Source organism: Ambystoma mexicanum, chromosome 1p (genome assembly GCF_040938575.1).
Source record: "Ambystoma mexicanum isolate Mex_15411 chromosome 1p, UKY_AmexF1_1, whole genome shotgun sequence".
Taxonomy (NCBI): domain Eukaryota; kingdom Metazoa; phylum Chordata; class Amphibia; order Caudata; family Ambystomatidae; genus Ambystoma; species Ambystoma mexicanum.
This window is the reverse complement of record NC_090921.1, coordinates 238,233,737-238,259,928: the sequence shown is the minus strand read 5'-3', so window position 1 is coordinate 238,259,928 and position 26,192 is coordinate 238,233,737. Positions and strand designations below refer to the sequence as shown.

Genomic DNA, 26,192 nt, shown 5'->3' with positions numbered 1-26,192 from the left:
CCTAGGGGGTCTCATTTTCCCCCGTCAAACGGCTTGCCCGATCTAAGGCTAATTTCTTTCTTTTTATCGGCACCAGGCTTAAAACTCAGTTTAAGGCGATAGTTCCGGGCTATGTTTGACTCCAGAGTTGAATCTGTCATCCCGCATTTCCTCAGCAAATCAAGCTACCCATCTCAAGTCTCATGAGCTGAGGACGGCAAAGTCCCTGTGGGCTTAGGACAGTCAAAGAAACCCCTGGGCTGCATGCTAAGCCCCTTTTCGGCTTCACTTTCCGAATCCTGCCCTAGCTTGCGATTAGTTTTTTTCTTACTTCTTGCCCCCATCTCCCACCTTGCCTCATGGTCTCCCCTCCTCTGCGCACCTGACAGTTTGCCTGCCCTTCCACTGCCTGTCTCCAGACTTTCCAAGGAGAAAAGGCAAAGCACTAAAGCGGGCCGGGCAACGGGTCAAGTTCCGCTTTCGGCGACTAGCAGGGAGGTAGCGTGGCCGAGCGGTCTAAGGCGCTGGATTAAGGCTCCAGTCTCTTCGGAGGCGTGGGTTCAAATCCCACCGCTGCCACTTTTCCTGGCCTTGCATTTTAAAGAAGAACGTAACGTTGACCTCTTCCTTCATTAGTGCCACCTCTGTCGCAATGAGCAAGCGGATGGTATGCCACACCCTGCAGGAAAAAGGTTTCGCTTCTGACGTCTTGCTTTTCTGGACATCCAGTCTCAAGTTTCCCATCTGGAACGGCGCTCCCTGCTGCTTTGTGAAGGCTTGCTGCAAGAGCCTTCGAAACCCAGGAGCTCTTGCGTTGAGCTGTGACGCGTCCTGGGAAGACCTCCCGTTGCAGCGGAATGAGCCCCACTTCCAGGGCGTGCTGGTAGCAAATTTCCCACAGCCCACAGGGAGCAAACGATCCCAGGTGTGATGTATCACCAGGAGAGGCTGAGATGAGAGTAAGGGTTCACGCGTGTGCCCGGACCGAGGTTAATGATGGGATTAGAGCTAGGGTTAGATGCAGGGAAAGAGTGAGAGTTATAATTAGGGATAAAGCTAACAGGTGATCATTACTCGTCATGTAACATGATACAAAGGGTCAGAAGAGGAACTGATTCAGGGTTACAATTTGGACTTCGCAGACAACAGGAGCACTAAATGGTGCTGAGGGGGACTCAATAAAGTGGACCGGCCGCCTAATGTAAGCAATTGTGCACAAATATTGTACGATGACTAGCGTTGCCGGTGCTTTTTTCTTAAAGAGTCAGTTCTTGGCACCCATTCCCTACTTGACTCAGCCTAATCTTCAAGAATATTTGTCAAGAACTAAAAAAAATCCAGAAAAGGTTTAACCTCCCCGTCGGGAATTGAACCCCGGTCTCCCGCGTGACAGGCGGGGATACTGACCACTATACTAACGAGGAGACGTGAGGGCATGAAATGAACAGCTGCTGATGTCTGCACAGCATCCAGCGACCACCTAGCTGGCCTAGGGGGTCTCATTTTCCCCCGTCAAACGGCTTGCCCGATCTAAGGCTAATTTCTTTCTTTTTATCGGCACCAGGCTTAAAACTCAGTTTAAGGCGATAGTTCCGGGCTATGTTTGACTCCAGAGTTGAATCTGTCATCCCGCATTTCCTCAGCAAATCAAGCTACCCATCTCAAGTCTCATGAGCTGAGGACGGCAAAGTCCCTGTGGGCTTAGGACAGTCAAAGAAACCCCTGGGCTGCATGCTAAGCCCCTTTTCGGCTTCACTTTCCGAATCCTGCCCTAGCTTGCGATTAGTTTTTTTCTCACTTCTTGCCCCCATCTCCCACCTTGCCTCATGGTCTCCCCTCCTCTGCGCACCTGACAGTTTGCCTGCCCTTCCACTGCCTGTCTCCAGACTTTCCAAGGAGAAAAGGCAAAGCACTAAAGCGGGCCGGGCAACGGGTCAAGTTCCGCTTTCGGCAACTAGCAGGGAGGTAGCGTGGCCGAGCGGTCTAAGGCGCTGGATTAAGGCTCCAGTCTCTTCGGAGGCGTGGGTTCAAATCCCACCGCTGCCACTTTTCCTGGCCTTGCATTTTAAAGAAGAACGTAACGTTGACCTCTTCCTTCATTAGTGCCACCTCTGTCGCAATGAGCAAGCGGATGGTATGCCACACCCTGCAGGAAAAAGGTTTCGCTTCTGACGTCTTGCTTTTCTGGACATCCAGTCTCAAGTTTCCCATCTGGAACGGCGCTCCCTGCTGCTTTGTGAAGGCTTGCTGCAAGAGCCTTCGAAACCCAGGAGCTCTTGCGTTGAGCTGTGACGCGTCCTGGGAAGACCTCCCGTTGCAGCGGAATGAGCCCCACTTCCAGGGCGTGCTGGTAGCAAATTTCCCACAGCCCACAGGGAGCAAACGATCCCAGGTGTGATGTATCACCAGGAGAGGCTGAGATGAGAGTAAGGGTTCACGCGTGTGCCCGGACCGAGGTTAATGATGGGATTAGAGCTAGGGTTAGATGCAGGGAAAGAGTGAGAGTTATAATTAGGGATAAAGCTAACAGGTGATCATTACTCGTCATGTAACATGATACAAAGGGTCAGAAGAGGAACTGATTCAGGGTTACAATTTGGACTTCGCAGACAACAGGAGCACTAAATGGTGCTGAGGGGGACTCAATAAAGTGGACCGGCCGCCTAATGTAAGCAATTGTGCACAAATATTGTACGATGACTAGCGTTGCCGGTGCTTTTTTCTTAAAGAGTCAGTTCTTGGCACCCATTCCCTACTTGACTCAGCCTAATCTTCAAGAATATTTGTCAAGAACTAAAAAAAATCCAGAAAAGGTTTAACCTCCCCGTCGGGGAATTGAACTCCCGCGTGACAGGCGGGGATACTGACCACTATACTAACGAGGAGACGTGAGGGCATGAAATGAACAGCTGCTGATGTCTGCACAGCATCCAGCGACCACCTAGCTGGCCTAGGGGGTCTCATTTTCCCCCATCAAACGGCTTGCCCGATCTAAGGCTAATTTCTTTCTTTTTATCGGCACCAGGCTTAAAACTCAGTTTAAGGCGATAGTTCCGGGCTATGTTTGACTCCAGAGTTGAATCTGTCATCCCGCATTTCCTCAGCAAATCAAGCTACCCATCTCAAGTCTCATGAGCTGAGGACGGCAAAGTCCCTGTGGGCTTAGGACAGTCAAAGAAACCCCTGGGCTGCATGCTAAGCCCCTTTTCGGCTTCACTTTCCGAATCCTGCCCTAGCTTGCGATTAGTTTTTTTCTTACTTCTTGCCCCCATCTCCCACCTTGCCTCATGGTCTCCCCTCCTCTGCGCACCTGACAGTTTGCCTGCCCTTCCACTGCCTGTCTCCAGACTTTCCAAGGAGAAAAGGCAAAGCACTAAAGCGGGCCGGGCAACGGGTCAAGTTCCGCTTTCGGCGACTAGCAGGGAGGTAGCGTGGCCGAGCGGTCTAAGGCGCTGGATTAAGGCTCCAGTCTCTTCGGAGGCGTGGGTTCAAATCCCACCGCTGCCACTTTTCCTGGCCTTGCATTTTAAAGAAGAACGTAACGTTGACCTCTTCCTTCATTAGTGCCACCTCTGTCGCAATGAGCAAGCGGATGGTATGCCACACCCTGCAGGAAAAAGGTTTCGCTTCTGACGTCTTGCTTTTCTGGACATCCAGTCTCAAGTTTCCCATCTGGAACGGCGCTCCCTGCTGCTTTGTGAAGGCTTGCTGCAAGAGCCTTCGAAACCCAGGAGCTCTTGCGTTGAGCTGTGACGCGTCCTGGGAAGACCTCCCGTTGCAGCGGAATGAGCCCCACTTCCAGGGCGTGCTGGTAGCAAATTTCCCACAGCCCACAGGGAGCAAACGATCCCAGGTGTGATGTATCACCAGGAGAGGCTGAGATGAGAGTAAGGGTTCACGCGTGTGCCCGGACCGAGGTTAATGATGGGATTAGAGCTAGGGTTAGATGCAGGGAAAGAGTGAGAGTTATAATTAGGGATAAAGCTAACAGGTGATCATTACTCGTCATGTAACATGATACAAAGGGTCAGAAGAGGAACTGATTCAGGGTTACAATTTGGACTTCGCAGACAACAGGAGCACTAAATGGTGCTGAGGGGGACTCAATAAAGTGGACCGGCCGCCTAATGTAAGCAATTGTGCACAAATATTGTACGATGACTAGCGTTGCCGGTGCTTTTTTCTTAAAGAGTCAGTTCTTGGCACCCATTCCCTACTTGACTCAGCCTAATCTTCAAGAATATTTGTCAAGAACTAAAAAAAATCCAGAAAAGGTTTAACCTCCCCGTCGGGAATACAGGCGGGGATACTGACCACTATACTAACGAGGAGACGTGAGGGCATGAAATGAACAGCTGCTGATGTCTGCACAGCATCCAGCGACCACCTAGCTGGCCTAGGGGGTCTCATTTTCCCCCGTCAAACGGCTTGCCCGATCTAAGGCTAATTTCTTTCTTTTTATCGGCACCAGGCTTAAAACTCAGTTTAAGGCGATAGTTCTGGGCTATGTTTGACTCCAGAGTTGAATCTGTCATCCCGCATTTCCTCAGCAAATCAAGCTACCCATCTCAAGTCTCATGAGCTGAGGACGGCAAAGTCCCTGTGGGCTTAGGACAGTCAAAGAAACCCCTGGGCTGCATGCTAAGCCCCTTTTCGGCTTCACTTTCCGAATCCTGCCCTAGCTTGCGATTAGTTTTTTTCTCACTTCTTGCCCCCATCTCCCACCTTGCCTCATGGTCTCCCCTCCTCTGCGCACCTGACAGTTTGCCTGCCCTTCCACTGCCTGTCTCCAGACTTTCCAAGGAGAAAAGGCAAAGCACTAAAGCGGGCCGGGCAACGGGTCAAGTTCCGCTTTCGGCGACTAGCAGGGAGGTAGCGTGGCCGAGCGGTCTAAGGCGCTGGATTAAGGCTCCAGTCTCTTCGGAGGCGTGGGTTCAAATCCCACCGCTGCCACTTTTCCTGGCCTTGCATTTTAAAGAAGAACGTAACGTTGACCTCTTCCTTCATTAGTGCCACCTCTGTCGCAATGAGCAAGCGGATGGTATGCCACACCCTGCAGGAAAAAGGTTTCGCTTCTGACGTCTTGCTTTTCTGGACATCCAGTCTCAAGTTTCCCATCTGGAACGGCGCTCCCTGCTGCTTTGTGAAGGCTTGCTGCAAGAGCCTTCGAAACCCAGGAGCTCTTGCGTTGAGCTGTGACGCGTCCTGGGAAGACCTCCCGTTGCAGCGGAATGAGCCCCACTTCCAGGGCGTGCTGGTAGCAAATTTCCCACAGCCCACAGGGAGCAAACGATCCCAGGTGTGATGTATCACCAGGAGAGGCTGAGATGAGAGTAAGGGTTCACGCGTGTGCCCGGACCGAGGTTAATGATGGGATTAGAGCTAGGGTTAGATGCAGGGAAAGAGTGAGAGTTATAATTAGGGATAAAGCTAACAGGTGATCATTACTCGTCATGTAACATGATACAAAGGGTCAGAAGAGGAACTGATTCAGGGTTACAATTTGGACTTCGCAGACAACAGGAGCACTAAATGGTGCTGAGGGGGACTCAATAAAGTGGACCGGCCGCCTAATGTAAGCAATTGTGCACAAATATTGTACGATGACTAGCGTTGCCGGTGCTTTTTTCTTAAAGAGTCAGTTCTTGGCACCCATTCCCTACTTGACTCAGCCTAATCTTCAAGAATATTTGTCAAGAACTAAAAAAAATCCAGAAAAGGTTTAACCTCCCCGTCGGGAATTGAACCCCGGTCTCCCGCGTGACAGGCGGGGATACTGACCACTATACTAACGAGGAGACGTGAGGGCATGAAATGAACAGCTGCTGATGTCTGCACAGCATCCAGCGACCACCTAGCTGGCCTAGGGGGTCTCATTTTCCCCCGTCAAACGGCTTGCCCGATCTAAGGCTAATTTCTTTCTTTTTATCGGCACCAGGCTTAAAACTCAGTTTAAGGCGATAGTTCCGGGCTATGTTTGACTCCAGAGTTGAATCTGTCATCCCGCATTTCCTCAGCAAATCAAGCTACCCATCTCAAGTCTCATGAGCTGAGGACGGCAAAGTCCCTGTGGGCTTAGGACAGTCAAAGAAACCCCTGGGCTGCATGCTAAGCCCCTTTTCGGCTTCACTTTCCGAATCCTGCCCTAGCTTGCGATTAGTTTTTTTCTCACTTCTTGCCCCCATCTCCCACCTTGCCTCATGGTCTCCCCTCCTCTGCGCACCTGACAGTTTGCCTGCCCTTCCACTGCCTGTCTCCAGACTTTCCAAGGAGAAAAGGCAAAGCACTAAAGCGGGCCGGGCAACGGGTCAAGTTCCGCTTTCGGCGACTAGCAGGGAGGTAGCGTGGCCGAGCGGTCTAAGGCGCTGGATTAAGGCTCCAGTCTCTTCGGAGGCGTGGGTTCAAATCCCACCGCTGCCACTTTTCCTGGCCTTGCATTTTAAAGAAGAACGTAACGTTGACCTCTTCCTTCATTAGTGCCACCTCTGTCGCAATGAGCAAGCGGATGGTATGCCACACCCTGCAGGAAAAAGGTTTCGCTTCTGACGTCTTGCTTTTCTGGACATCCAGTCTCAAGTTTCCCATCTGGAACGGCGCTCCCTGCTGCTTTGTGAAGGCTTGCTGCAAGAGCCTTCGAAACCCAGGAGCTCTTGCGTTGAGCTGTGACGCGTCCTGGGAAGACCTCCCGTTGCAGCGGAATGAGCCCCACTTCCAGGGCGTGCTGGTAGCAAATTTCCCACAGCCCACAGGGAGCAAACGATCCCAGGTGTGATGTATCACCAGGAGAGGCTGAGATGAGAGTAAGGGTTCACGCGTGTGCCCGGACCGAGGTTAATGATGGGATTAGAGCTAGGGTTAGATGCAGGGAAAGAGTGAGAGTTATAATTAGGGATAAAGCTAACAGGTGATCATTACTCGTCATGTAACATGATACAAAGGGTCAGAAGAGGAACTGATTCAGGGTTACAATTTGGACTTCGCAGACAACAGGAGCACTAAATGGTGCTGAGGGGGACTCAATAAAGTGGACCGGCCGCCTAATGTAAGCAATTGTGCACAAATATTGTACGATGACTAGCGTTGCCGGTGCTTTTTTCTTAAAGAGTCAGTTCTTGGCACCCATTCCCTACTTGACTCAGCCTAATCTTCAAGAATATTTGTCAAGAACTAAAAAAAATCCAGAAAAGGTTTAACCTCCCCGTCGGGAATTGAACCCCGGTCTCCCGCATGACAGGCGGGGATACTGACCACTATACTAACGAGGAGACGTGAGGGCATGAAATGAACAGCTGCTGATGTCTGCACAGCATCCAGCGACCACCTAGCTGGCCTAGGGGGTCTCATTTTCCCCCGTCAAACGGCTTGCCCGATCTAAGGCTAATTTCTTTCTTTTTATCGGCACCAGGCTTAAAACTCAGTTTAAGGCGATAGTTCCGGGCTATGTTTGACTCCAGAGTTGAATCTGTCATCCCGCATTTCCTCAGCAAATCAAGCTACCCATCTCAAGTCTCATGAGCTGAGGACGGCAAAGTCCCTGTGGGCTTAGGACAGTCAAAGAAACCCCTGGGCTGCATGCTAAGCCCCTTTTCGGCTTCACTTTCCGAATCCTGCCCTAGCTTGCGATTAGTTTTTTTCTCACTTCTTGCCCCCATCTCCCACCTTGCCTCATGGTCTCCCCTCCTCTGCGCACCTGACAGTTTGCCTGCCCTTCCACTGCCTGTCTCCAGACTTTCCAAGGAGAAAAGGCAAAGCACTAAAGCGGGCCGGGCAACGGGTCAAGTTCCGCTTTCGGCGACTAGCAGGGAGGTAGCGTGGCCGAGCGGTCTAAGGCGCTGGATTAAGGCTCCAGTCTCTTCGGAGGCGTGGGTTCAAATCCCACCGCTGCCACTTTTCCTGGCCTTGCATTTTAAAGAAGAACGTAACGTTGACCTCTTCCTTCATTAGTGCCACCTCTGTCGCAATGAGCAAGCGGATGGTATGCCACACCCTGCAGGAAAAAGGTTTCGCTTCTGACGTCTTGCTTTTCTGGACATCCAGTCTCAAGTTTCCCATCTGGAACGGCGCTCCCTGCTGCTTTGTGAAGGCTTGCTGCAAGAGCCTTCGAAACCCAGGAGCTCTTGCGTTGAGCTGTGACGCGTCCTGGGAAGACCTCCCGTTGCAGCGGAATGAGCCCCACTTCCAGGGCGTGCTGGTAGCAAATTTCCCACAGCCCACAGGGAGCAAACGATCCCAGGTGTGATGTATCACCAGGAGAGGCTGAGATGAGAGTAAGGGTTCACGCGTGTGCCCGGACCGAGGTTAATGATGGGATTAGAGCTAGGGTTAGATGCAGGGAAAGAGTGAGAGTTATAATTAGGGATAAAGCTAACAGGTGATCATTACTCGTCATGTAACATGATACAAAGGGTCAGAAGAGGAACTGATTCAGGGTTACAATTTGGACTTCGCAGACAACAGGAGCACTAAATGGTGCTGAGGGGGACTCAATAAAGTGGACCGGCCGCCTAATGTAAGCAATTGTGCACAAATATTGTACGATGACTAGCGTTGCCGGTGCTTTTTTCTTAAAGAGTCAGTTCTTGGCACCCATTCCCTACTTGACTCAGCCTAATCTTCAAGAATATTTGTCAAGAACTAAAAAAAATCCAGAAAAGGTTTAACCTCCCCGTCGGGGAATTGAACCCCGGTCTCCCGCGTGACAGGCGGGGATACTGACCACTATACTAACGAGGAGACGTGAGGGCATGAAATGAACAGCTGCTGATGTCTGCACAGCATCCAGCGACCACCTAGCTGGCCTAGGGGGTCTCATTTTCCCCCGTCAAACGGCTTGCCCGATCTAAGGCTAATTTCTTTCTTTTTATCGGCACCAGGCTTAAAACTCAGTTTAAGGCGATAGTTCCGGGCTATGTTTGACTCCAGAGTTGAATCTGTCATCCCGCATTTCCTCAGCAAATCAAGCTACCCATCTCAAGTCTCATGAGCTGAGGACGGCAAAGTCCCTGTGGGCTTAGGACAGTCAAAGAAACCCCTGGGCTGCATGCTAAGCCCCTTTTCGGCTTCACTTTCCGAATCCTGCCCTAGCTTGCGATTAGTTTTTTTCTTACTTCTTGCCCCCATCTCCCACCTTGCCTCATGGTCTCCCCTCCTCTGCGCACCTGACAGTTTGCCTGCCCTTCCACTGCCTGTCTCCAGACTTTCCAAGGAGAAAAGGCAAAGCACTAAAGCGGGCCGGGCAACGGGTCAAGTTCCGCTTTCGGCGACTAGCAGGGAGGTAGCGTGGCCGAGCGGTCTAAGGCGCTGGATTAAGGCTCCAGTCTCTTCGGAGGCGTGGGTTCAAATCCCACCGCTGCCACTTTTCCTGGCCTTGCATTTTAAAGAAGAACGTAACGTTGACCTCTTCCTTCATTAGTGCCACCTCTGTCGCAATGAGCAAGCGGATGGTATGCCACACCCTGCAGGAAAAAGGTTTCGCTTCTGACGTCTTGCTTTTCTGGACATCCAGTCTCAAGTTTCCCATCTGGAACGGCGCTCCCTGCTGCTTTGTGAAGGCTTGCTGCAAGAGCCTTCGAAACCCAGGAGCTCTTGCGTTGAGCTGTGACGCGTCCTGGGAAGACCTCCCGTTGCAGCGGAATGAGCCCCACTTCCAGGGCGTGCTGGTAGCAAATTTCCCACAGCCCACAGGGAGCAAACGATCCCAGGTGTGATGTATCACCAGGAGAGGCTGAGATGAGAGTAAGGGTTCACGCGTGTGCCCGGACCGAGGTTAATGATGGGATTAGAGCTAGGGTTAGATGCAGGGAAAGAGTGAGAGTTATAATTAGGGATAAAGCTAACAGGTGATCATTACTCGTCATGTAACATGATACAAAGGGTCAGAAGAGGAACTGATTCAGGGTTACAATTTGGACTTCGCAGACAACAGGAGCACTAAATGGTGCTGAGGGGGACTCAATAAAGTGGACCGGCCGCCTAATGTAAGCAATTGTGCACAAATATTGTACGATGACTAGCGTTGCCGGTGCTTTTTTCTTAAAGAGTCAGTTCTTGGCACCCATTCCCTACTTGACTCAGCCTAATCTTCAAGAATATTTGTCAAGAACTAAAAAAAATCCAGAAAAGGTTTAACCTCCCCGTCGGGAATTGAACCCCGGTCTCCCGCGTGACAGGCGGGGATACTGACCACTATACTAACGAGGAGACGTGAGGGCATGAAATGAACAGCTGCTGATGTCTGCACAGCATCCAGCGACCACCTAGCTGGCCTAGGGGGTCTCATTTTCCCCCGTCAAACGGCTTGCCCGATCTAAGGCTAATTTCTTTCTTTTTATCGGCACCAGGCTTAAAACTCAGTTTAAGGCGATAGTTCCGGGCTATGTTTGACTCCAGAGTTGAATCTGTCATCCCGCATTTCCTCAGCAAATCAAGCTACCCATCTCAAGTCTCATGAGCTGAGGACGGCAAAGTCCCTGTGGGCTTAGGACAGTCAAAGAAACCCCTGGGCTGCATGCTAAGCCCCTTTTCGGCTTCACTTTCCGAATCCTGCCCTAGCTTGCGATTAGTTTTTTTCTCACTTCTTGCCCCCATCTCCCACCTTGCCTCATGGTCTCCCCTCCTCTGCGCACCTGACAGTTTGCCTGCCCTTCCACTGCCTGTCTCCAGACTTTCCAAGGAGAAAAGGCAAAGCACTAAAGCGGGCCGGGCAACGGGTCAAGTTCCGCTTTCGGCAACTAGCAGGGAGGTAGCGTGGCCGAGCGGTCTAAGGCGCTGGATTAAGGCTCCAGTCTCTTCGGAGGCGTGGGTTCAAATCCCACCGCTGCCACTTTTCCTGGCCTTGCATTTTAAAGAAGAACGTAACGTTGACCTCTTCCTTCATTAGTGCCACCTCTGTCGCAATGAGCAAGCGGATGGTATGCCACACCCTGCAGGAAAAAGGTTTCGCTTCTGACGTCTTGCTTTTCTGGACATCCAGTCTCAAGTTTCCCATCTGGAACGGCGCTCCCTGCTGCTTTGTGAAGGCTTGCTGCAAGAGCCTTCGAAACCCAGGAGCTCTTGCGTTGAGCTGTGACGCGTCCTGGGAAGACCTCCCGTTGCAGCGGAATGAGCCCCACTTCCAGGGCGTGCTGGTAGCAAATTTCCCACAGCCCACAGGGAGCAAACGATCCCAGGTGTGATGTATCACCAGGAGAGGCTGAGATGAGAGTAAGGGTTCACGCGTGTGCCCGGACCGAGGTTAATGATGGGATTAGAGCTAGGGTTAGATGCAGGGAAAGAGTGAGAGTTATAATTAGGGATAAAGCTAACAGGTGATCATTACTCGTCATGTAACATGATACAAAGGGTCAGAAGAGGAACTGATTCAGGGTTACAATTTGGACTTCGCAGACAACAGGAGCACTAAATGGTGCTGAGGGGGACTCAATAAAGTGGACCGGCCGCCTAATGTAAGCAATTGTGCACAAATATTGTACGATGACTAGCGTTGCCGGTGCTTTTTTCTTAAAGAGTCAGTTCTTGGCACCCATTCCCTACTTGACTCAGCCTAATCTTCAAGAATATTTGTCAAGAACTAAAAAAAATCCAGAAAAGGTTTAACCTCCCCGTCGGGGAATTGAACTCCCGCGTGACAGGCGGGGATACTGACCACTATACTAACGAGGAGACGTGAGGGCATGAAATGAACAGCTGCTGATGTCTGCACAGCATCCAGCGACCACCTAGCTGGCCTAGGGGGTCTCATTTTCCCCCATCAAACGGCTTGCCCGATCTAAGGCTAATTTCTTTCTTTTTATCGGCACCAGGCTTAAAACTCAGTTTAAGGCGATAGTTCCGGGCTATGTTTGACTCCAGAGTTGAATCTGTCATCCCGCATTTCCTCAGCAAATCAAGCTACCCATCTCAAGTCTCATGAGCTGAGGACGGCAAAGTCCCTGTGGGCTTAGGACAGTCAAAGAAACCCCTGGGCTGCATGCTAAGCCCCTTTTCGGCTTCACTTTCCGAATCCTGCCCTAGCTTGCGATTAGTTTTTTTCTTACTTCTTGCCCCCATCTCCCACCTTGCCTCATGGTCTCCCCTCCTCTGCGCACCTGACAGTTTGCCTGCCCTTCCACTGCCTGTCTCCAGACTTTCCAAGGAGAAAAGGCAAAGCACTAAAGCGGGCCGGGCAACGGGTCAAGTTCCGCTTTCGGCGACTAGCAGGGAGGTAGCGTGGCCGAGCGGTCTAAGGCGCTGGATTAAGGCTCCAGTCTCTTCGGAGGCGTGGGTTCAAATCCCACCGCTGCCACTTTTCCTGGCCTTGCATTTTAAAGAAGAACGTAACGTTGACCTCTTCCTTCATTAGTGCCACCTCTGTCGCAATGAGCAAGCGGATGGTATGCCACACCCTGCAGGAAAAAGGTTTCGCTTCTGACGTCTTGCTTTTCTGGACATCCAGTCTCAAGTTTCCCATCTGGAACGGCGCTCCCTGCTGCTTTGTGAAGGCTTGCTGCAAGAGCCTTCGAAACCCAGGAGCTCTTGCGTTGAGCTGTGACGCGTCCTGGGAAGACCTCCCGTTGCAGCGGAATGAGCCCCACTTCCAGGGCGTGCTGGTAGCAAATTTCCCACAGCCCACAGGGAGCAAACGATCCCAGGTGTGATGTATCACCAGGAGAGGCTGAGATGAGAGTAAGGGTTCACGCGTGTGCCCGGACCGAGGTTAATGATGGGATTAGAGGTAGGGTTAGATGCAGGGAAAGAGTGAGAGTTATAATTAGGGATAAAGCTAACAGGTGATCATTACTCGTCATGTAACATGATACAAAGGGTCAGAAGAGGAACTGATTCAGGGTTACAATTTGGACTTCGCAGACAACAGGAGCACTAAATGGTGCTGAGGGGGACTCAATAAAGTGGACCGGCCGCCTAATGTAAGCAATTGTGCACAAATATTGTACGATGACTAGCGTTGCCGGTGCTTTTTTCTTAAAGAGTCAGTTCTTGGCACCCATTCCCTACTTGACTCAGCCTAATCTTCAAGAATATTTGTCAAGAACTAAAAAAAATCCAGAAAAGGTTTAACCTCCCCGTCGGGAATACAGGCGGGGATACTGACCACTATACTAACGAGGAGACGTGAGGGCATGAAATGAACAGCTGCTGATGTCTGCACAGCATCCAGCGACCACCTAGCTGGCCTAGGGGGTCTCATTTTCCCCCGTCAAACGGCTTGCCCGATCTAAGGCTAATTTCTTTCTTTTTATCGGCACCAGGCTTAAAACTCAGTTTAAGGCGATAGTTCTGGGCTATGTTTGACTCCAGAGTTGAATCTGTCATCCCGCATTTCCTCAGCAAATCAAGCTACCCATCTCAAGTCTCATGAGCTGAGGACGGCAAAGTCCCTGTGGGCTTAGGACAGTCAAAGAAACCCCTGGGCTGCATGCTAAGCCCCTTTTCGGCTTCACTTTCCGAATCCTGCCCTAGCTTGCGATTAGTTTTTTTCTCACTTCTTGCCCCCATCTCCCACCTTGCCTCATGGTCTCCCCTCCTCTGCGCACCTGACAGTTTGCCTGCCCTTCCACTGCCTGTCTCCAGACTTTCCAAGGAGAAAAGGCAAAGCACTAAAGCGGGCCGGGCAACGGGTCAAGTTCCGCTTTCGGCGACTAGCAGGGAGGTAGCGTGGCCGAGCGGTCTAAGGCGCTGGATTAAGGCTCCAGTCTCTTCGGAGGCGTGGGTTCAAATCCCACCGCTGCCACTTTTCCTGGCCTTGCATTTTAAAGAAGAACGTAACGTTGACCTCTTCCTTCATTAGTGCCACCTCTGTCGCAATGAGCAAGCGGATGGTATGCCACACCCTGCAGGAAAAAGGTTTCGCTTCTGACGTCTTGCTTTTCTGGACATCCAGTCTCAAGTTTCCCATCTGGAACGGCGCTCCCTGCTGCTTTGTGAAGGCTTGCTGCAAGAGCCTTCGAAACCCAGGAGCTCTTGCGTTGAGCTGTGACGCGTCCTGGGAAGACCTCCCGTTGCAGCGGAATGAGCCCCACTTCCAGGGCGTGCTGGTAGCAAATTTCCCACAGCCCACAGGGAGCAAACGATCCCAGGTGTGATGTATCACCAGGAGAGGCTGAGATGAGAGTAAGGGTTCACGCGTGTGCCCGGACCGAGGTTAATGATGGGATTAGAGCTAGGGTTAGATGCAGGGAAAGAGTGAGAGTTATAATTAGGGATAAAGCTAACAGGTGATCATTACTCGTCATGTAACATGATACAAAGGGTCAGAAGAGGAACTGATTCAGGGTTACAATTTGGACTTCGCAGACAACAGGAGCACTAAATGGTGCTGAGGGGGACTCAATAAAGTGGACCGGCCGCCTAATGTAAGCAATTGTGCACAAATATTGTACGATGACTAGCGTTGCCGGTGCTTTTTTCTTAAAGAGTCAGTTCTTGGCACCCATTCCCTACTTGACTCAGCCTAATCTTCAAGAATATTTGTCAAGAACTAAAAAAAATCCAGAAAAGGTTTAACCTCCCCGTCGGGAATTGAACCCCGGTCTCCCGCGTGACAGGCGGGGATACTGACCACTATACTAACGAGGAGACGTGAGGGCATGAAATGAACAGCTGCTGATGTCTGCACAGCATCCAGCGACCACCTAGCTGGCCTAGGGGGTCTCATTTTCCCCCGTCAAACGGCTTGCCCGATCTAAGGCTAATTTCTTTCTTTTTATCGGCACCAGGCTTAAAACTCAGTTTAAGGCGATAGTTCCGGGCTATGTTTGACTCCAGAGTTGAATCTGTCATCCCGCATTTCCTCAGCAAATCAAGCTACCCATCTCAAGTCTCATGAGCTGAGGACGGCAAAGTCCCTGTGGGCTTAGGACAGTCAAAGAAACCCCTGGGCTGCATGCTAAGCCCCTTTTCGGCTTCACTTTCCGAATCCTGCCCTAGCTTGCGATTAGTTTTTTTCTCACTTCTTGCCCCCATCTCCCACCTTGCCTCATGGTCTCCCCTCCTCTGCGCACCTGACAGTTTGCCTGCCCTTCCACTGCCTGTCTCCAGACTTTCCAAGGAGAAAAGGCAAAGCACTAAAGCGGGCCGGGCAACGGGTCAAGTTCCGCTTTCGGCGACTAGCAGGGAGGTAGCGTGGCCGAGCGGTCTAAGGCGCTGGATTAAGGCTCCAGTCTCTTCGGAGGCGTGGGTTCAAATCCCACCGCTGCCACTTTTCCTGGCCTTGCATTTTAAAGAAGAACGTAACGTTGACCTCTTCCTTCATTAGTGCCACCTCTGTCGCAATGAGCAAGCGGATGGTATGCCACACCCTGCAGGAAAAAGGTTTCGCTTCTGACGTCTTGCTTTTCTGGACATCCAGTCTCAAGTTTCCCATCTGGAACGGCGCTCCCTGCTGCTTTGTGAAGGCTTGCTGCAAGAGCCTTCGAAACCCAGGAGCTCTTGCGTTGAGCTGTGACGCGTCCTGGGAAGACCTCCCGTTGCAGCGGAATGAGCCCCACTTCCAGGGCGTGCTGGTAGCAAATTTCCCACAGCCCACAGGGAGCAAACGATCCCAGGTGTGATGTATCACCAGGAGAGGCTGAGATGAGAGTAAGGGTTCACGCGTGTGCCCGGACCGAGGTTAATGATGGGATTAGAGCTAGGGTTAGATGCAGGGAAAGAGTGAGAGTTATAATTAGGGATAAAGCTAACAGGTGATCATTACTCGTCATGTAACATGATACAAAGGGTCAGAAGAGGAACTGATTCAGGGTTACAATTTGGACTTCGCAGACAACAGGAGCACTAAATGGTGCTGAGGGGGACTCAATAAAGTGGACCGGCCGCCTAATGTAAGCAATTGTGCACAAATATTGTACGATGACTAGCGTTGCCGGTGCTTTTTTCTTAAAGAGTCAGTTCTTGGCACCCATTCCCTACTTGACTCAGCCTAATCTTCAAGAATATTTGTCAAGAACTAAAAAAAATCCAGAAAAGGTTTAACCTCCCCGTCGGGAATTGAACCCCGGTCTCCCGCGTGACAGGCGGGGATACTGACCACTATACTAACGAGGAGACGTGAGGGCATGAAATGAACAGCTGCTGATGTCTGCACAGCATCCAGCGACCACCTAGCTGGCCTAGGGGGTCTCATTTTCCCCCGTCAAACGGCTTGCCCGATCTAAGGCTAATTTCTTTCTTTTTATCGGCACCAGGCTTAAAACTCAGTTTAAGGCGATAGTTCCGGGCTATGTTTGACTCCAGAGTTGAATCTGTCATCCCGCATTTCCTCAGCAAATCAAGCTACCCATCTCAAGTCTCATGAGCTGAGGACGGCAAAGTCCCTGTGGGCTTAGGACAGTCAAAGAAACCCCTGGGCTGCATGCTAAGCCCCTTTTCGGCTTCACTTTCCGAATCCTGCCCTAGCTTGCGATTAGTTTTTTTCTCACTTCTTGCCCCCATCTCCCACCTTGCCTCATGGTCTCCCCTCCTCTGCGCACCTGACAGTTTGCCTGCCCTTCCACTGCCTGTCTCCAGACTTTCCAAGGAGAAAAGGCAAAGCACTAAAGCGGGCCGGGCAACGGGTCAAGTTCCGCTTTCGGCGACTAGCAGGGAGGTAGCGTGGCCGAGCGGTCTAAGGCGCTGGATTAAGGCTCCAGTCTCTTCGGAGGCGTGGGTTCAAATCCCACCGCTGCCACTTTTCCTGGCCTTGCATTTTAAAGAAGAACGTAACGTTGACCTCTTCCTTCATTAGTGCCACCTCTGTCGCAATGAGCAAGCGGATGGTATGCCACACCCTGCAGGAAAAAGGTTTCGCTTCTGACGTCTTGCTTTTCTGGACATCCAGTCTCAAGTTTCCCATCTGGAACGGCGCTCCCTGCTGCTTTGTGAAGGCTTGCTGCAAGAGCCTTCGAAACCCAGGAGCTCTTGCGTTGAGCTGTGACGCGTCCTGGGAAGACCTCCCGTTGCAGCGGAATGAGCCCCACTTCCAGGGCGTGCTGGTAGCAAATTTCCCACAGCCCACAGGGAGCAAACGATCCCAGGTGTGATGTATCACCAGGAGAGGCTGAGATGAGAGTAAGGGTTCACGCGTGTGCCCGGACCGAGGTTAATGATGGGATTAGAGCTAGGGTTAGATGCAGGGAAAGAGTGAGAGTTATAATTAGGGATAAAGCTAACAGGTGATCATTACTCGTCATGTAACATGATACAAAGGGTCAGAAGAGGAACTGATTCAGGGTTACAATTTGGACTTCGCAGACAACAGGAGCACTAAATGGTGCTGAGGGGGACTCAATAAAGTGGACCGGCCGCCTAATGTAAGCAATTGTGCACAAATATTGTACGATGACTAGCGTTGCCGGTGCTTTTTTCTTAAAGAGTCAGTTCTTGGCACCCATTCCCTACTTGACTCAGCCTAATCTTCAAGAATATTTGTCAAGAACTAAAAAAAATCCAGAAAAGGTTTAACCTCCCCGTCGGGGAATTGAACCCCGGTCTCCCGCGTGACAGGCGGGGATACTGACCACTATACTAACGAGGAGACGTGAGGGCATGAAATGAACAGCTGCTGATGTCTGCACAGCATCCAGCGACCACCTAGCTGGCCTAGGGGGTCTCATTTTCCCCCGTCAAACGGCTTGCCCGATCTAAGGCTAATTTCTTTCTTTTTATCGGCACCAGGCTTAAAACTCAGTTTAAGGCGATAGTTCCGGGCTATGTTTGACTCCAGAGTTGAATCTGTCATCCCGCATTTCCTCAGCAAATCAAGCTACCCATCTCAAGTCTCATGAGCTGAGGACGGCAAAGTCCCTGTGGGCTTAGGACAGTCAAAGAAACCCCTGGGCTGCATGCTAAGCCCCTTTTCGGCTTCACTTTCCGAATCCTGCCCTAGCTTGCGATTAGTTTTTTTCTTACTTCTTGCCCCCATCTCCCACCTTGCCTCATGGTCTCCCCTCCTCTGCGCACCTGACAGTTTGCCTGCCCTTCCACTGCCTGTCTCCAGACTTTCCAAGGAGAAAAGGCAAAGCACTAAAGCGGGCCGGGCAACGGGTCAAGTTCCGCTTTCGGCGACTAGCAGGGAGGTAGCGTGGCCGAGCGGTCTAAGGCGCTGGATTAAGGCTCCAGTCTCTTCGGAGGCGTGGGTTCAAATCCCACCGCTGCCACTTTTCCTGGCCTTGCATTTTAAAGAAGAACGTAACGTTGACCTCTTCCTTCATTAGTGCCACCTCTGTCGCAATGAGCAAGCGGATGGTATGCCACACCCTGCAGGAAAAAGGTTTCGCTTCTGACGTCTTGCTTTTCTGGACATCCAGTCTCAAGTTTCCCATCTGGAACGGCGCTCCCTGCTGCTTTGTGAAGGCTTGCTGCAAGAGCCTTCGAAACCCAGGAGCTCTTGCGTTGAGCTGTGACGCGTCCTGGGAAGACCTCCCGTTGCAGCGGAATGAGCCCCACTTCCAGGGCGTGCTGGTAGCAAATTTCCCACAGCCCACAGGGAGCAAACGATCCCAGGTGTGATGTATCACCAGGAGAGGCTGAGATGAGAGTAAGGGTTCACGCGTGTGCCCGGACCGAGGTTAATGATGGGATTAGAGCTAGGGTTAGATGCAGGGAAAGAGTGAGAGTTATAATTAGGGATAAAGCTAACAGGTGATCATTACTCGTCATGTAACATGATACAAAGGGTCAGAAGAGGAACTGATTCAGGGTTACAATTTGGACTTCGCAGACAACAGGAGCACTAAATGGTGCTGAGGGGGACTCAATAAAGTGGACCGGCCGCCTAATGTAAGCAATTGTGCACAAATATTGTACGATGACTAGCGTTGCCGGTGCTTTTTTCTTAAAGAGTCAGTTCTTGGCACCCATTCCCTACTTGACTCAGCCTAATCTTCAAGAATATTTGTCAAGAACTAAAAAAAATCCAGAAAAGGTTTAACCTCCCCGTCGGGAATTGAACCCCGGTCTCCCGCGTGACAGGCGGGGATACTGACCACTATACTAACGAGGAGACGTGAGGGCATGAAATGAACAGCTGCTGATGTCTGCACAGCATCCAGCGACCACCTAGCTGGCCTAGGGGGTCTCATTTTCCCCCGTCAAACGGCTTGCCCGATCTAAGGCTAATTTCTTTCTTTTTATCGGCACCAGGCTTAAAACTCAGTTTAAGGCGATAGTTCCGGGCTATGTTTGACTCCAGAGTTGAATCTGTCATCCCGCATTTCCTCAGCAAATCAAGCTACCCATCTCAAGTCTCATGAGCTGAGGACGGCAAAGTCCCTGTGGGCTTAGGACAGTCAAAGAAACCCCTGGGCTGCATGCTAAGCCCCTTTTCGGCTTCACTTTCCGAATCCTGCCCTAGCTTGCGATTAGTTTTTTTCTCACTTCTTGCCCCCATCTCCCACCTTGCCTCATGGTCTCCCCTCCTCTGCGCACCTGACAGTTTGCCTGCCCTTCCACTGCCTGTCTCCAGACTTTCCAAGGAGAAAAGGCAAAGCACTAAAGCGGGCCGGGCAACGGGTCAAGTTCCGCTTTCGGCAACTAGCAGGGAGGTAGCGTGGCCGAGCGGTCTAAGGCGCTGGATTAAGGCTCCAGTCTCTTCGGAGGCGTGGGTTCAAATCCCACCGCTGCCACTTTTCCTGGCCTTGCATTTTAAAGAAGAACGTAACGTTGACCTCTTCCTTCATTAGTGCCACCTCTGTCGCAATGAGCAAGCGGATGGTATGCCACACCCTGCAGGAAAAAGGTTTCGCTTCTGACGTCTTGCTTTTCTGGACATCCAGTCTCAAGTTTCCCATCTGGAACGGCGCTCCCTGCTGCTTTGTGAAGGCTTGCTGCAAGAGCCTTCGAAACCCAGGAGCTCTTGCGTTGAGCTGTGACGCGTCCTGGGAAGACCTCCCGTTGCAGCGGAATGAGCCCCACTTCCAGGGCGTGCTGGTAGCAAATTTCCCACAGCCCACAGGGAGCAAACGATCCCAGGTGTGATGTATCACCAGGAGAGGCTGAGATGAGAGTAAGGGTTCACGCGTGTGCCCGGACCGAGGTTAATGATGGGATTAGAGCTAGGGTTAGATGCAGGGAAAGAGTGAGAGTTATAATTAGGGATAAAGCTAACAGGTGATCATTACTCGTCATGTAACATGATACAAAGGGTCAGAAGAGGAACTGATTCAGGGTTACAATTTGGACTTCGCAGACAACAGGAGCACTAAATGGTGCTGAGGGGGACTCAATAAAGTGGACCGGCCGCCTAATGTAAGCAATTGTGCACAAATATTGTACGATGACTAGCGTTGCCGGTGCTTTTTTCTTAAAGAGTCAGTTCTTGGCACCCATTCCCTACTTGACTCAGCCTAATCTTCAAGAATATTTGTCAAGAACTAAAAAAAATCCAGAAAAGGTTTAACCTCCCCGTCGGGGAATTGAACTCCCGCGTGACAGGCGGGGATACTGACCACTATACTAACGAGGAGACGTGAGGGCATGAAATGAACAGCTGCTGATGTCTGCACAGCATCCAGCGACCACCTAGCTGGCCTAGGGGGTCTCATTTTCCCCCATCAAACGGCTTGCCCGATCTAAGGCTAATTTCTTTCTTTTTATCGGCACCAGGCTTAAAACTCAGTTTAAGGCGATAGTTCCGGGCTATGTTTGACTCCAGAGTTGAATCTGTCATCCCGCATTTCCTCAGCAAATCAAGCTACCCATCTCAAGTCTCATGAGCTGAGGACGGCAAAGTCCCTGTGGGCTTAGGACAGTCAAAGAAACCCCTGGGCTGCATGCTAAGCCCCTTTTCGGCTTCACTTTCCGAATCCTGCCCTAGCTTGCGATTAGTTTTTTTCTTACTTCTTGCCCCCATCTCCCACCTTGCCTCATGGTCTCCCCTCCTCTGCGCACCTGACAGTTTGCCTGCCCTTCCACTGCCTGTCTCCAGACTTTCCAAGGAGAAAAGGCAAAGCACTAAAGCGGGCCGGGCAACGGGTCAAGTTCCGCTTTCGGCGACTAGCAGGGAGGTAGCGTGGCCGAGCGGTCTAAGGCGCTGGATTAAGGCTCCAGTCTCTTCGGAGGCGTGGGTTCAAATCCCACCGCTGCCACTTTTCCTGGCCTTGCATTTTAAAGAAGAACGTAACGTTGACCTCTTCCTTCATTAGTGCCACCTCTGTCGCAATGAGCAAGCGGATGGTATGCCACACCCTGCAGGAAAAAGGTTTCGCTTCTGACGTCTTGCTTTTCTGGACATCCAGTCTCAAGTTTCCCATCTGGAACGGCGCTCCCTGCTGCTTTGTGAAGGCTTGCTGCAAGAGCCTTCGAAACCCAGGAGCTCTTGCGTTGAGCTGTGACGCGTCCTGGGAAGACCTCCCGTTGCAGCGGAATGAGCCCCACTTCCAGGGCGTGCTGGTAGCAAATTTCCCACAGCCCACAGGGAGCAAACGATCCCAGGTGTGATGTATCACCAGGAGAGGCTGAGATGAGAGTAAGGGTTCACGCGTGTGCCCGGACCGAGGTTAATGATGGGATTAGAGGTAGGGTTAGATGCAGGGAAAGAGTGAGAGTTATAATTAGGGATAAAGCTAACAGGTGATCATTACTCGTCATGTAACATGATACAAAGGGTCAGAAGAGGAACTGATTCAGGGTTACAATTTGGACTTCGCAGACAACAGGAGCACTAAATGGTGCTGAGGGGGACTCAATAAAGTGGACCGGCCGCCTAATGTAAGCAATTGTGCACAAATATTGTACGATGACTAGCGTTGCCGGTGCTTTTTTCTTAAAGAGTCAGTTCTTGGCACCCATTCCCTACTTGACTCAGCCTAATCTTCAAGAATATTTGTCAAGAACTAAAAAAAATCCAGAAAAGGTTTAACCTCCCCGTCGGGAATACAGGCGGGGATACTGACCACTATACTAACGAGGAGACGTGAGGGCATGAAATGAACAGCTGCTGATGTCTGCACAGCATCCAGCGACCACCTAGCTGGCCTAGGGGGTCTCATTTTCCCCCGTCAAACGGCTTGCCCGATCTAAGGCTAATTTCTTTCTTTTTATCGGCACCAGGCTTAAAACTCAGTTTAAGGCGATAGTTCTGGGCTATGTTTGACTCCAGAGTTGAATCTGTCATCCCGCATTTCCTCAGCAAATCAAGCTACCCATCTCAAGTCTCATGAGCTGAGGACGGCAAAGTCCCTGTGGGCTTAGGACAGTCAAAGAAACCCCTGGGCTGCATGCTAAGCCCCTTTTCGGCTTCACTTTCCGAATCCTGCCCTAGCTTGCGATTAGTTTTTTTCTCACTTCTTGCCCCCATCTCCCACCTTGCCTCATGGTCTCCCCTCCTCTGCGCACCTGACAGTTTGCCTGCCCTTCCACTGCCTGTCTCCAGACTTTCCAAGGAGAAAAGGCAAAGCACTAAAGCGGGCCGGGCAACGGGTCAAGTTCCGCTTTCGGCGACTAGCAGGGAGGTAGCGTGGCCGAGCGGTCTAAGGCGCTGGATTAAGGCTCCAGTCTCTTCGGAGGCGTGGGTTCAAATCCCACCGCTGCCACTTTTCCTGGCCTTGCATTTTAAAGAAGAACGTAACGTTGACCTCTTCCTTCATTAGTGCCACCTCTGTCGCAATGAGCAAGCGGATGGTATGCCACACCCTGCAGGAAAAAGGTTTCGCTTCTGACGTCTTGCTTTTCTGGACATCCAGTCTCAAGTTTCCCATCTGGAACGGCGCTCCCTGCTGCTTTGTGAAGGCTTGCTGCAAGAGCCTTCGAAACCCAGGAGCTCTTGCGTTGAGCTGTGACGCGTCCTGGGAAGACCTCCCGTTGCAGCGGAATGAGCCCCACTTCCAGGGCGTGCTGGTAGCAAATTTCCCACAGCCCACAGGGAGCAAACGATCCCAGGTGTGATGTATCACCAGGAGAGGCTGAGATGAGAGTAAGGGTTCACGCGTGTGCCCGGACCGAGGTTAATGATGGGATTAGAGCTAGGGTTAGATGCAGGGAAAGAGTGAGAGTTATAATTAGGGATAAAGCTAACAGGTGATCATTACTCGTCATGTAACATGATACAAAGGGTCAGAAGAGGAACTGATTCAGGGTTACAATTTGGACTTCGCAGACAACAGGAGCACTAAATGGTGCTGAGGGGGACTCAATAAAGTGGACCGGCCGCCTAATGTAAGCAATTGTGCACAAATATTGTACGATGACTAGCGTTGCCGGTGCTTTTTTCTTAAAGAGTCAGTTCTTGGCACCCATTCCCTACTTGACTCAGCCTAATCTTCAAGAATATTTGTCAAGAACTAAAAAAAATCCAGAAAAGGTTTAACCTCCCCGTCGGGAATTGAACCCCGGTCTCCCGCGTGACAGGCGGGGATACTGACCACTATACTAACGAGGAGACGTGAGGGCATGAAATGAACAGCTGCTGATGTCTGCACAGCATCCAGCGACCACCTAGCTGGCCTAGGGGGTCTCATTTTCCCCCGTCAAACGGCTTGCCCGATCTAAGGCTAATTTCTTTCTTTTTATCGGCACCAGGCTTAAAACTCAGTTTAAGGCGATAGTTCCGGGCTATGTTTGACTCCAGAGTTGAATCTGTCATCCCGCATTTCCTCAGCAAATCAAGCTACCCATCTCAAGTCTCATGAGCTGAGGACGGCAAAGTCCCTGTGGGCTTAGGACAGTCAAAGAAACCCCTGGGCTGCATGCTAAGCCCCTTTTCGGCTTCACTTTCCGAATCCTGCCCTAGCTTGCGATTAGTTTTTTTCTCACTTCTTGCCCCCATCTCCCACCTTGCCTCATGGTCTCCCCTCCTCTGCGCACCTGACAGTTTGCCTGCCCTTCCACTGCCTGTCTCCAGACTTTCCAAGGAGAAAAGGCAAAGCACTAAAGCGGGCCGGGCAACGGGTCAAGTTCCGCTTTCGGCGACTAGCAGGGAGGTAGCGTGGCCGAGCGGTCTAAGGCGCTGGATTAAGGCTCCAGTCTCTTCGGAGGCGTGGGTTCAAATCCCACCGCTGCCACTTTTCCTGGCCTTGCATTTTAAAGAAGAACGTAACGTTGACCTCTTCCTTCATTAGTGCCACCTCTGTCGCAATGAGCAAGCGGATGGTATGCCACACCCTGCAGGAAAAAGGTTTCGCTTCTGACGTCTTGCTTTTCTGGACATCCAGTCTCAAGTTTCCCATCTGGAACGGCGCTCCCTGCTGCTTTGTGAAGGCTTGCTGCAAGAGCCTTCGAAACCCAGGAGCTCTTGCGTTGAGCTGTGACGCGTCCTGGGAAGACCTCCCGTTGCAGCGGAATGAGCCCCACTTCCAGGGCGTGCTGGTAGCAAATTTCCCACAGCCCACAGGGAGCAAACGATCCCAGGTGTGATGTATCACCAGGAGAGGCTGAGATGAGAGTAAGGGTTCACGCGTGTGCCCGGACCGAGGTTAATGATGGGATTAGAGCTAGGGTTAGATGCAGGGAAAGAGTGAGAGTTATAATTAGGGATAAAGCTAACAGGTGATCATTACTCGTCATGTAACATGATACAAAGGGTCAGAAGAGGAACTGATTCAGGGTTACAATTTGGACTTCGCAGACAACAGGAGCACTAAATGGTGCTGAGGGGGACTCAATAAAGTGGACCGGCCGCCTAATGTAAGCAATTGTGCACAAATATTGTACGATGACTAGCGTTGCCGGTGCTTTTTTCTTAAAGAGTCAGTTCTTGGCACCCATTCCCTACTTGACTCAGCCTAATCTTCAAGAATATTTGTCAAGAACTAAAAAAAATCCAGAAAAGGTTTAACCTCCCCGTCGGGAATTGAACCCCGGTCTCCCGCGTGACAGGCGGGGATACTGACCACTATACTAACGAGGAGACGTGAGGGCATGAAATGAACAGCTGCTGATGTCTGCACAGCATCCAGCGACCACCTAGCTGGCCTAGGGGGTCTCATTTTCCCCCGTCAAACGGCTTGCCCGATCTAAGGCTAATTTCTTTCTTTTTATCGGCACCAGGCTTAAAACTCAGTTTAAGGCGATAGTTCCGGGCTATGTTTGACTCCAGAGTTGAATCTGTCATCCCGCATTTCCTCAGCAAATCAAGCTACCCATCTCAAGTCTCATGAGCTGAGGACGGCAAAGTCCCTGTGGGCTTAGGACAGTCAAAGAAACCCCTGGGCTGCATGCTAAGCCCCTTTTCGGCTTCACTTTCCGAATCCTGCCCTAGCTTGCGATTAGTTTTTTTCTCACTTCTTGCCCCCATCTCCCACCTTGCCTCATGGTCTCCCCTCCTCTGCGCACCTGACAGTTTGCCTGCCCTTCCACTGCCTGTCTCCAGACTTTCCAAGGAGAAAAGGCAAAGCACTAAAGCGGGCCGGGCAACGGGTCAAGTTCCGCTTTCGGCGACTAGCAGGGAGGTAGCGTGGCCGAGCGGTCTAAGGCGCTGGATTAAGGCTCCAGTCTCTTCGGAGGCGTGGGTTCAAATCCCACCGCTGCCACTTTTCCTGGCCTTGCATTTTAAAGAAGAACGTAACGTTGACCTCTTCCTTCATTAGTGCCACCTCTGTCGCAATGAGCAAGCGGATGGTATGCCACACCCTGCAGGAAAAAGGTTTCGCTTCTGACGTCTTGCTTTTCTGGACATCCAGTCTCAAGTTTCCCATCTGGAACGGCGCTCCCTGCTGCTTTGTGAAGGCTTGCTGCAAGAGCCTTCGAAACCCAGGAGCTTTTGCGTTGAGCTGTGACGCGTCCTGGGAAGACCTCCCGTTGCAGCGGAATGAGCCCCACTTCCAGGGCGTGCTGGTAGCAAATTTCCCACAGCCCACAGGGAGCAAACGATCCCAGGTGTGATGTATCACCAGGAGAGGCTGAGATGAGAGTAAGGGTTCACGCGTGTGCCCGGACCGAGGTTAATGATGGGATTAGAGCTAGGGTTAGATGCAGGGAAAGAGTGAGAGTTATAATTAGGGATAAAGCTAACAGGTGATCATTACTCGTCATGTAACATGATACAAAGGGTCAGAAGAGGAACTGATTCAGGGTTACAATTTGGACTTCGCAGACAACAGGAGCACTAAATGGTGCTGAGGGGGACTCAATAAAGTGGACCGGCCGCCTAATGTAAGCAATTGTGCACAAATATTGTACGATGACTAGCGTTGCCGGTGCTTTTTTCTTAAAGAGTCAGTTCTTGGCACCCATTCCCTACTTGACTCAGCCTAATCTTCAAGAATATTTGTCAAGAACTAAAAAAAATCCAGAAAAGGTTTAAC

The 26,192-nt window shown here is 51.2% G+C and overlaps 2 non-coding genes across 2 annotated transcripts; both read right to left on the bottom strand.

Annotated features, from left to right (window-relative positions):
* Positions 1-8,640: 8,640 nt before the first annotated feature.
* TRNAD-GUC (transfer RNA aspartic acid (anticodon GUC)) lies at positions 8,641-8,712 on the bottom strand. Its single transcript has one exon. It is a non-coding gene; the product is annotated as a tRNA-Asp (tRNA).
* Positions 8,713-17,416: 8,704 nt separating this feature from the next.
* On the bottom strand, positions 17,417-17,488 carry TRNAD-GUC (transfer RNA aspartic acid (anticodon GUC)). Its single transcript has one exon. It is a non-coding gene; the product is annotated as a tRNA-Asp (tRNA).
* Positions 17,489-26,192: the final 8,704 nt, after the last annotated feature.